This window comes from Polypterus senegalus, chromosome 1, assembly GCF_016835505.1.
Source record: "Polypterus senegalus isolate Bchr_013 chromosome 1, ASM1683550v1, whole genome shotgun sequence".
NCBI lineage: Eukaryota > Metazoa > Chordata > Cladistia > Polypteriformes > Polypteridae > Polypterus > Polypterus senegalus.
This window is the reverse complement of record NC_053154.1, coordinates 243581849-243592924: the sequence shown is the minus strand read 5'-3', so window position 1 is coordinate 243592924 and position 11076 is coordinate 243581849.

Genomic DNA, 11076 nt, shown 5'->3' with positions numbered 1-11076 from the left:
CTGAGACTCTTTGCTATTTTTTTTACTTTAAAAAGGCATTTTGGTGCCTAGTGTGGCCTAAAACCTAACAGTTGCTTAGAGTAAGCATGCCTAGATGAGGCCTATATTGGGGTGGGCCAGTCATGTTTCTGGCCTGTTTTTTATGGGTCTTTTTGAAGGCTTCACCTGTTTTTGTTAGTTTCTGATGATGGAATCACAACAGCTGACCTGTTACCGACCTTTCATTTCAATCTCCCTGTATTCCCCCAGGCTAGCTGTTGAGTCCATTTTTGAGATTTTATCATCATTAATTTTAACTTTTGGCAGGCACAACAGTGGGATTCTAAACCTTTTTTTTCTTATTGTACCTTCCACATGAAACTGGTCTCTGAATTATATTCATGGTATTTCCGTGTGGGCACTCATTTGTTGTCACTTATCATGCACATAGAACCTGTCCCTGCAACCTATGACAAAACCAAACCACGGGTCAAGTCATAGACTACTCATCGGACTGAGTCGCTGATTATTGCACACCGCACAACTGTGGTTAAGACTGAATATCACTGGAAAAGTCATGTAATGTGACATGGGCTAAATCATCATATCTTTATGTATGTGGGGAGAAATCCACAATACCCAGTGGAAATATCATGCAGAGAACATGCATATCCACATGGACAACATCATTACATGTTGCCCTCAGACTCCCAGTTTTGAAACCTAGACTTAGTCAGTGTCTATGTTGGGTTTTCACCTTAAGTGTTTATATGGGTCTACACTTAAAGCAACCCCAAAGACAGACATTTTAGTTTAACTCATAAAATCTAAACTGACCCACTGTAAGTGAGAGTGATTGTGTTCAGGAGTGCTCCTGCAACATTATTATTATTATTATTATTATTATTAATGTGTGATGCCCTTTGAAAAACTTCAAATATCCACCACATCTTTTTACTGTTGTGAAATGGTCATTTCCAGGCTGGATCTTGTACCATGATGATTACTGTGCCTTTTATGATTTTGTCAATTTTGTGACCTTATGCTCAGTTTTTGACTTCACCTTGGATTTCGTACTGAAGCTTCATTTGCCTTGGACTGCCTTTATTGTTTAAGGCCACACTCTTTGCCTTTTTGTTCAAGAGCATTTTTGTGAAAATAAATCTATTTATCAGTTCATTCTTCATTGCTATTTGTGTGAGTTTTTAACAAAATGAACTGCCATAAAGTAAAAAAGTCCCCTTTTCACCAGTTCATTTCAAAAGGAAGTGCAGTATTTGAAGGATAAAATAAAATGGATCGTCATTTCCATAATTATCATCAAGCCTTGATTAAGTGTCTACAGAATCGAATATAAAATCCTACTAATAACCTACAAAGCCTTAAATAACCTAGTGCCAAACTACATCAGTGACCTTCTCCATCACTATGTGCCTCCCCGCCCACTAAGGTCCTCTGATTCTGGCAATCTTGTTGTGCCCCACACTAATCTACACTCCATGGGTGACAGGGCCTTCAGCTGTATAGCGCCCAGACTCTGGAATGACCTATCGAAACTAATCAGGTCAGCTGACTCCATGAATTCTTTTAAAAAACAACTTAAAACTCATCTGTTTAGGAAGGCTTTTAGCTCTACTTGACTTCATTCCCCTTCTCTCAGTTTACCTCTCTGTCAAGATGCTCATGTAATCTGTGTGTGTGTACTAGACCATCAATTATGTTGTCTGTTAGGCTTTCTCTGAATTTACTGTCTTAATCCTCTTTATTTATGTATTTGCTTTGTACAATGCTATATACTGTATAACCTGCCATTCTTTCTTATATTCTGTAAGTGCATTGAGCATGGGAAAGGTGCTATATAAATAAAATGTATTATTATTATTATTACCTCTGAATTATATGTTGCATATCACAATCATTTGATAGACATTCAGGCTAAGCTACTGTATTTGAGGTCTCATTTTTTTTAACCAGAATAAAAGATATACAGGGTAATGATAATTGTTATGACCTGAATGATAAGGTTCCAGTCTGTTTTTGCCACCTATTTTACCCTATCACTATCATTATGCCATTAATCTCAAGGTATATTGTATCTTCAATTTTTTTTTTTTTTGCTTTTTAGCAGCACAGTTATGCTGTGTAGCTGTTTCTAAGAAGATGATGTCTCCTGAAGTTGCCATGTATCATCTAAACATCATTTCAGAGTGAGTCAAGTCCTCTGGGAATATGGACATGATGCAGAAGTCCGCTGGGTACATATATGTCATAAAAAAGTCCACCGTGAGCAGAAGTTGTCAAGGATGCCAAGAGTGTGTAGTTGCTGCCTGCGCCACAGTTGCTCTGTCTGCAGCCACTGCCTGCCACCACATTCCCAGGAGGGGACACTATGTTGCCTTAACTGATGCCATTGCTGCTAAAGTGAGATTTGAGCCCTAGGACTATAACTGTATTAAGGTAAGTATCCTCTCCCCATATTCATCTCTCTGTTTATCTGTTCCAGATTGTCTGCCCAGCCGGGTGAATGTCGTCTTGTGTTCCACTGATTGCTGCCAGGAGATGGTGTTCAGCTGCCTGTTTCATGTTCCCTTTTGGAACCACCTGGAGGGATTGCTGCCAAGTATCTGCCAGGGTCTTCAGAAGGGAGCGCTGCTGAGTTGCTGTTAGGTTCAAAGTCTTCTCACCTTGTCTGCCTAAGCAGGTCATAGACTTCTTTTCTAGTCTGCCAAAGCAGGTCAAAATCTTTTCTTCATATCTTTCCTATCTGGGATAGGTGTGTTTTTTGGACTTATGGGTGGGGGGTTTATGTAATATTCCTGTCAGAGTTTCTCCCATAGCTAGGGTTCAAATGCCATAACTGGTCAGCTAAATTCTAGGCTTGAATGTTCATTAGTTTTTGAGATATGGTGGCATTAAATGAGGGATTGGCCCTAATTTTACTGTAGAAATAAGTGTTACCATGAAAGTAAGTTTTCAGCTGCTAATGCTTGATGTAAGACATTTTCAGGGATTGTTCTTTCATATTGGATGTCTTTAACGTCTTTAACATTTGGTCCACAGTAGCATAGTTGGCAATTTATGGCTTGCTGAAATGTGTACAAAAATATTTTGTGCTTTAGTGTAACTTTGGACCTTTATATATCTCCACATTAAACCACATTAGATCTTTTACATTTTGAAAGGTTATAATCAAGTTATAATTCTTCTTTAGCAATTAGGTGCCTGTCTGAAAGAAATTACATTTTGAGATTAATGAGGCACTAACTATGTTTCCCAAATTTCATAACACAATGGGTATCAATTACACTGCCAGTTACGTTGTTTAATCAGGTGTATCAAAAGTACTGTGTAACTACCTAGGTGCTTTTCTGTAAAAAAATATTTGTACTGTAGCTTTTTTTTTTTTAATGAGGGGCTAATATTGTTGGCAGGCAGTGTAGTGTAGTGGTTTCGTCTTTCATATCCTGGTATTAACACAGAAGAGAAAACATTGGTATTGCAAAGAAAAGAAAAGTTCTTCTTTAAGAAAAGTTCTGTTTAAAGCTTATAAATCTTGTTTCATTTCTTTAAGTTTGCTTATACAGCTGGACCATTTCTAAATAGTCAGAAAACTGTATGCTTATCCCATTTATATACTGTAAATGGGTCTTTCAGTCTCTGCTAGCATTAGGACCTATGATTATACCACATTCTAATAGCTATAGTTCTATAGGAGTCAAGCAAACACTACAGTATATGAATTTAAGCATTAACTTTCTAAGATTAGCTGTTACAAACACTGTGTGATCATAAGCAAGTCACTTCACCTGCTTGTGCTCTAACTGGAAAAATAAAAGTAATGTAACCAGTTATATCTGAAATGTTGTAAGTTGCCTTGGATAAAGATGTCAGAAATTATATGTAAAAATAATATTATTAGGTCACTGAAGCTGCTTACTCTTGAGCACTCTATACACAATTGTCCATGAGTAAAACATTCCTGCATTCGATAAATTTCTGCTTTTCCTAGTCACGGCTTTTTGACATTGCAAAACAAAATTTTACAGCAAAGTGTATCCTTTTGTATTGTAAATCTGAACAGATATTATTATAATCAGACTTTTGCGATTTTTATTTATGTTGTTCATGCAAGTTCATGCAAAGGCCTACCACAACAAAATGGAAAAAGAGGTAGAAAGGGAAGAGACTGCAGTAGAACTTGCTATACCTGTTATCCCTTCATACAGCATGGGCTCCTTCAGGCAGTACGCTATTGGCTTTACAGAAAAGGGCAAGCATGACTCTGTTGGAACTTGGCATGCTATCGGTAAATGTGACATAGCCAGCGATTTTCCATTGCGTAAATTAACATGGTCCAGATGTGTCAATAGAAGTGTCAATTATTGATTACTACAATACCACTACAAGACTGTGGTTGCCTCAGTAGGGAAGATCGAAGGCAACAGGAACAGTGGGAATGTAACTTTGGCTTCTGCCAAACCTACTTCCTGCCAGGAACATATATTAGAACACCACCAAAAGACAGAGTGAGTCAGCCTACGACTCTTGTCTAAAAAAGACACAAGTCCACAGCTCTGACTGACAGTTATTTTGTTGATTCTGTTTTCTTGGCCAATTCATCTGCCAGTTTTATAGGGTTCACCATCTGGGGTCCCCAACTCTTTATTTTTGCCTGGTTCTCATTCTTATATAGTTTAATGTAACATTGAATTTAAGGTGATAGTGGCTTTTGCTTCAAAAAGACTTCAGTCAGTTAAAAAGGGGATGTTAGCAACACTTTGATGTGTTCCTAAACCATGACTTCACTTATTTCTAAATACTTTCCTTACAACCCACTGAGACTATTTTGTATCTTGAAGGGGATAGCTAACAACAACCTGAGAGTCACTGGGCTAGACCAGTCACTGACATCAATGAGTTCATTCATAAGCCCAAGCACATATGATCAGAAAGATTTTCTTGTAGTATTTTAGCTAAATGAGTCTCTAGTATAAATCAGTTATGGCTGTAAAATATAATGATTTTGACCTAAGAAGATCATGAGCTACTACCAGGCAGCTAAACCTGAGGACCCATGACTTTGTGAAACATCCTGATTTGAAAATGTTCTAATTTATTTTACAAAATTAGCCTCAAAAACCTTCCGTGATGTGAACATTTTAAGGTTATTTCTGTGATCAGCATCTCAAAATCTATCCGGCACACAAGAAATTATGAAGGAAACAAAAAAACTTGTAAACCAGTGAGAAACTAGAGCCAAGAGAAAACTTGACAAAAATAAAGGTTTATTTTCACAAAAATGGCTGTGCAAGCACAAAGCTCTGAAGAGCACAAAGCAGATACCTGAAAAGGCAAGGCAGACACAGCAAACAATGTCCCAATACAGAATCCCAAAAATTGTAGTCGAAAACAGAGCTGAAGTTCAAAAATATCAAATACACAGTCCCAATATAAAACTGAAAAATTGTAGTCAAGACGGAACAGAAGCACAGTTTCAAAACAGAATCCAAGAGGAGTAAGCATAAACAAAGCACAGGGTCAAAAATCCAGGAAACACAAAGCAAAGCAATAGCACAGTAACTCACCCAAACACTCTCCACTCCCAGCGCATTCAATGAATGCACCGCCAGGAACTATGGATGGCCCTCCCTTAAATAGGGTAGAAGGCCATTCCTGGTGGTTATGGGCAGGGTGGCCTCGCCCCTTGTAGAATCAACCACAAAGCACAAAGGACATAACTAAGGCCTTTCCCTTTTTCCAACATACAAATAGAAAAATGTATGTAATACTTAAAATAAACATTAATACATTTAACTGAAATAAAGTTAGACAAACCAAACCCATGACACAACTTTGAACTCCAGCCAGGGGGAAAATGCTGACTGAAGCATGACACCCTTGGGGGATTTGTGTATTTATCAGACCAAAAGCCCACCTGGGCCCCAGTGCCTGGCCAGCTTTGGTGACTCTAGGTAACCTTGGGCCTATCGTGTGGCTCCTCCGGTAGTGACGACTCATTCAAATGTCTACCCTATAAACTATCAATGATACTTTCTGTGCCCACCATGGTGAATATGGCTAACAGGGAATTAGGGTTCGATTGCAGAGAGGGAGCCTGAGAAACGGCTACCACATCAAAGGAAGACAACAAGTACGCAAATTACCCATTCCCAACTCTGGGAGGCCCTGTAATAGAAATAAGCGTACTTTAAATCCTTGCATGACAGTCCATCGGAGGGAAAGTCTGGGTAATTCTAGCTCCAACAGAGTATTTTAAAGTTGCTACAGTTTAAAAGCTTGTAGCTGGATCTTGGGATCACACTGGCAATCCGCCATGAGGCAAGCTACCTCCTGTCCCTGCCATTGCCTCTCAGCACCCACTCAGTGTTGTTGACTGAGTTTTCAAAGGTGTCCAAAGTGTTTACTTGAAAAAATTACCTTTCAAATCAGACCCCCACACCTGAATACTGCATCTAGAATAATGGAATAGGACTCTATTTTGTGGGTTTCCTGAGCCATGACTAAAAGGGTCTGGCAGAGGTATTCACATTGCACTGCTAGACATGATATTCTTGGACTGGTTCAAGATGAGCAAGACTGAAAGCATTTCCCAAGAATGTTTTCGTTAATTAAGAACAAAAGTTAGAGGCTTGAATATGATCAAATACCATCGTAGTTCTGACCATAAACAATGCCCAGTGGCGATCCAGTGATGTTATTCCCATGCTAACCAGGAAACCAAAATCTTTGGAATCTGTGTGGAGTATGGCTGCAAAGCTGAAACTTAAATGAACTGATGGAAGGGCATTACCAAGAGTGGAGCCTGTGGCTTAATTTGATCCAACACTGGAAACCTCACCTGGCCTGGACATGCAGAGGACTGACAGATTGAAAGCTCTTTCTCGATTGTGTGGGTGGTGGCGCTTGGCTGTCCTAAATTGTGGAGTGATTTGTCTAGTTAATTCCAATAATAAATGAGACTCCCTCCTGCTAAAGTTAGCAACCCCTAAGCAGCGGTGTCCTTCTTAGAGGTACAAGTGGCTTTCAGCCACGTAAGAGTAAGCATTAACATGTCTGTGGTACCCTTAGATGTTCAGCGCTGCACACATACTACACTGCATGGATCACGTTGGTGTGTCTACCCAGTGCTGAGAGGGAACCACATCAATATAGGAACCAGGGCTTGCAATTATTCCACACAAACAAGGAATTCCCAGTAAGTGCAGGTCATAAGCTCACACTAATTATGTCTCTACCCTTTGTACACACTGCCCTTCGCTACTACCAATTGGATGGTTTAGTGAAGACCTTGGTCTGGCCCTGCCACGGTCGCACATGGCCTCTGGCAGACTGCTGAGAGACAATTGAACTTGACTATCTGGAGAAAGTAAAAGGCGTAACAAGGTTTATTTGGTGAACCTGTGGAAAGTTCATTACCAATGCCTTCCCCAGAGGCTTGTTGGCTAAAGTTGAGGCCAAAGCCCCATCTCTCCCACCCTGGACTCCTTTGGGACTGCCTCCTCTTCTCTAGAGGGAGGGGATGGTGTCTACCAAGAGAAGGAACTGAGTCTGCAGTGCTTGCGTGGCACCCTCCCCATTGAATTTCTGCATCCGAGTCCTCCTCATTGGGAATGGTCTTTGCTGTGGTGCAGCCAGACATGTGGCCTGGAGATGCCCAGGTGGCAGGTGTTACTTTCCCTGGTGGGGGAAGGCCAACTCTGGACACTCAGGACCCCTGTGCCGACTGCTCATTTTCTTCTCGTTGGGCTTTCGACATTGATCTAGTCTGTCCCACAGACTGGTGATTCAAGAGAGACTACTCCTATCAGTGGATCACTTGGTCTGTGCGATGAAGGACACAGTTTGCTGCATAATTGCAGGACACATTGATCATCGACACTTCAAATGCACCTTGTGGCCTTGGGAGTTCACAGGGACCCAGGTGCAGGAACGTGGCTGCCACATGCCATCCCACCCCACACCCATAAATGGGTGGGGTCTGCGCAATCCATCGGGAGGATTCAACCTGGCTGTCAACCTAGGTCAGCTGTCCCGAGTATCAACGGATCCCTCTGCTCCCTCTGTCCCTATCCCCTGATGGCTGGTGCACAGGCTGGGGTGTAGGACTGCTGCCTGGTCAGGCTCAGCCCCTGCTGGGCACAGTTCTCTGCGACTGGTTCTGTGTCAGCAGGGAAAGACCAGAGGGAGGTCTTACAGCCGCCGCAGCAAGCTCACTGCTTCCTGGGGCTGAGGGATCGACCTGCCCACTGCGGCCTGCCTGGATGCACTCCTTCTCTGGGGTGGGGATCCCTGTTCCTTCCAATGCGGCTGTCCCCCTGTGGACGGACTGTGCACAGTGCGTCCTTTACCATGCTGCGTCACTGGGGAGGGGTACACCCATGTCCTTATGGTGGGAAACCAGGGTTCGGGGGTGAAGTTGGCTCCCCACCCAATCAGTCTTGAAACATAGACCAAGGTGGCTAACATATGCACGACCCACCCAGGGTTGGGTCTCATTTGAAACCCTGTGGTGCGGCACCGGTCACCTGGATGGCCCACTGAGGCAGGATCCCACTCTCACCTCGGCCATTCCACACCACCGGCCAGTCTCACCCACCCACAGGGGAAGTCGAGCTGGAGCATATGTGATAGGGCCCAAAAGATGGTGAACTATGCATGGGGAGGGCAGAGCCAGAGGTAACTCTGGTGGAGTTCTGCAGTGGTCGTAACATGCAAATTGGTCATCTGACCTGGGTATAGGGGTGAAAGACTAATCAAACCATCTAGTAGCTGGTTCCCTACAAAGTTTCCCTCAGGATAGCTGGCACTCGCCAACACAGTTTCATCTGGTAAAGCGAATGATAAGAAGCCTTGGGGCAAACTTTAAATTGGTAAGAAGCCCAGCTGCTGGCATGAAGCCGCACCTTGTTCTATGCCCCTGACGGCAACTTTGGACATGTGCTGGGCCCTTCTTGTGCATCGCCCCAGCTGCGGCAACAACAACAACATTTATTTATATAGCACATTTTCATACAAAAACATGTAGCTCAAAGTGCTTTACAAAATGAAGAATAGAAAAATAGAAGACACAATAAAAAACTAAACATAAGTCAACATTAATTAACATAGAATAAGTAAGGTCCAATGGCCAGGGTGGACAGAAAAACAAAAAAACTCCAAAGGCTGGAGAAAAAAAATAAAATCTGTAGGGATTCCAGACCAAGAGACCGCCCAGTCCACTCTGGGCAATCTACCTAACATAAATCAAACAGTCCTTTTTGTATTTAGGGTTTTCATGGAAGGACTTGATGATGATGGTCACGTAGACTTCTGGGTTTCAGTCCATCAATGTTGGTGCATCATGATGCTTTGAGTAGGTGGTGGTGGCACAGGCCACCACCACAAAGAAACCAGAAAAAGAAACAGAAGAGAGAGTAGGAGTCAGTACGGATTTTGGAGCCACTATGAATAGTTATTATGATGAATTGAACATACAGACTATCAGTATTAAGTTAAAGTGAAGTTATAAAAAGGCCATGTTAAATTAATGTGTTTTCAGCAGTGTTTTAAAGTGCTCTACTTTATTTGCCTGGCGAATTCCTATTGGCAGGCTATTCCAGATTTTAGGTGCATAACAGCAGAAGGCCGCCTCACCACTTCTTTTAAGTTTAGCTTTTGGAATTATAAGGAGACACTCATTTGAAGATCTAAGATTATGATTTGGAATATAACGTGTCAGGCATTCCAATATATAAGATGGAGCGAGATTATTTGAGGCTTTATAAACCATAAGCAGTATTTTAAAGTCAATCCTGAATGACACAGGCAACCAGTATAGTGACATCAGAACTGGAGAAATGTGTTCGGATTTTCTTTTCCTAGTTAGGATTCTAGCAGCTGCATTCTGCACTCGTTGCAAGTGATTTATGTCTTTTTTGGGTAGGAGAGGAGTGCGTTATAGTAATCTAGTCTACTGAAAACAAAAGCGTGAATTAATTTCTCAGCATCTTTCAATGATATAAGAGGTCTAACTTTTGCTATGTTTCTTAAGTGAAAAAATGCTGTCCTAGTGGTCTGATGAATATGGGATTTAAAATTCAGATTACAGTCAACAGTTACCCCTAAATTTTTTACTTCCGTCTTAACTTTTAATCCTAATGCATCAAGTTTATTTCTGATAACCTCATTGAATCCATTATTGCCAATTACTAAAATTTCAGTTTTCTCTTTATTTAGTTTGAGAAAATTACTATTCATCCATTCAGAAATACCAGTAAGACATTGTGTTAGTGAATCGAGAGAGTCGGAGTCATCAGGTGCTATTGATAAGTACAGCTGTGTGTCATCAGCATAGCTGTGGTAGCTCACGTTGTAACCTGAGATAATCTGACCTAACGGAAGCATGTAGATTGAGAACAGCAGCGGACCCAGGATAGAGCCTTGTGGAACACCATATCGGATATCATGTGTCTTTGAGTTGTGATTACCACAACTAACAAAGAATTTTCTACCTGCCAGGTAGGATTCAAACCAATTTAAGACACTGCCAGAGAGGCCCACCCATTGACTAAGGCGATTTCTAAGAATATTGTGATCAATGGTGTCAAATGCGGCACTCAGATCTAAGAGGATGAGAACAGATAAATGGCCACTGTCTGCATTTACCCACAAGTCATTTACTACTTTAATGAGTGCAGTTTCTGTGCTGTGATTTGTTCTGAAACCTGACTGAAATTTATCAAGAATAGCATGTTTATTGAGGTGGTCATTTAACTGCATAATGACTGCCTTCTCTAGAATTTTACTTAAGAAGAGCAGGTTAGAGATGGGTCTAAAATTTTCAAAGGCAGAGGGGTCAAGATTATTTTTCTTGAGCAGGGGTTTAACTACAGCAGTCTTAAGACAGTCTGGGAAGACCCCCTTATTTAATGACGAATTAACTATGTCAAGAATATTGTCAATTAGCATGCCTGATATTTCTTTGAAAAACCTTGTTGGTATTGGGTCAAGGACGCAGATGGAGGGTTTCAATTGAGAGATTATACTATGTAATTCAGGTAAATCTATCCTGGTGAAAGCATTTAATTTGTTTATAAT